A 1103-nucleotide genomic window follows, 5' to 3' on the forward strand; every position below is an offset into this window, starting at 1 on the left:
TTCTGGTGGATTTGAATGATTCCACCAGAGATATATATTATATATCGAGAGAACCCTGTGTGCAGAAATGCTCACAGCTGCTTACAACAATTGAACTTCTAAGACTACAGAGAAATACTAAGAATCCTGCTTACAAATTTCTCTGCTTTCTTGCTTAGATCAATTGTGTCTTAGTTGCTACTACTTGGTTTATATATCACCAAGATTACAAAGTAATAAGATAAGATAATAAAACAAAAACTATCTAGTCTATTACAATGCTACTTCATTACTCTATTTCAGCATCTTTGAATATCTTCATAATTGCATGGAAATGGCAATGCTTCTTTGTTCTCGAAAACCCAGTTGAATAGGCTACCACATTCCATTTGCATCCACTCGACGCATGTGACTGTGTTGTCACTGTCAACAGATATTTGAATTCTTTATCCGTCGGGTTCATGGTCATCCGTCGAGTTATTGATCATCCGTCGGGTTGTCAATTTGATCATCCATCGACTTCATTGTAGGTTATCTGTCGGGTAGCAAACTGGCACTTGACTTCATTTCATTTATGCAGAATTACAAGACATCATCTATGTACAATTAATCAACCTATTCTGCATATCTAGTTAAATTTAACATGCCTTGAATACTACTTACAGAATCTATACAATGGTGAATGCAAAAATGTGCTACAGACTTACTGTTACATAAGCTACTCACTCGATGGATAATAAATCATCATCCGTCGGGACTATAATGAGTCATCCGTCGGGACTATAAATCTTATCCGTCGAGTGCTACATTATTTCACTAAGTAAAATTTACTAAGGTGTTTTGTTCATGAAATCATCAAGTACACAACATATATACAACAATCTCCCCCAATTTATGTCTATTGGAATTGTAGCCATAAATTAAGAGATACTTGATGATAACAAAACACCCTAAAAATATAACTTCAAGAGAAAGTAGATATTACTGAAAAGTGCTTCAAATAACAAAAATGTACAAAGTTTTGCTCACAGTCATTTTTCAAGATGCTCCTCTAGCCTGAGCAGATTTGTCTAGTTTCTTGAAGGTCTGGATCTCTTTCCAAGCTTTTTGTTGTTTTCCTCAAT

This window comes from Apium graveolens, chromosome 10 (assembly GCF_009905375.1).
Source record: "Apium graveolens cultivar Ventura chromosome 10, ASM990537v1, whole genome shotgun sequence".
Classification (NCBI taxonomy): domain Eukaryota; kingdom Viridiplantae; phylum Streptophyta; class Magnoliopsida; order Apiales; family Apiaceae; genus Apium; species Apium graveolens.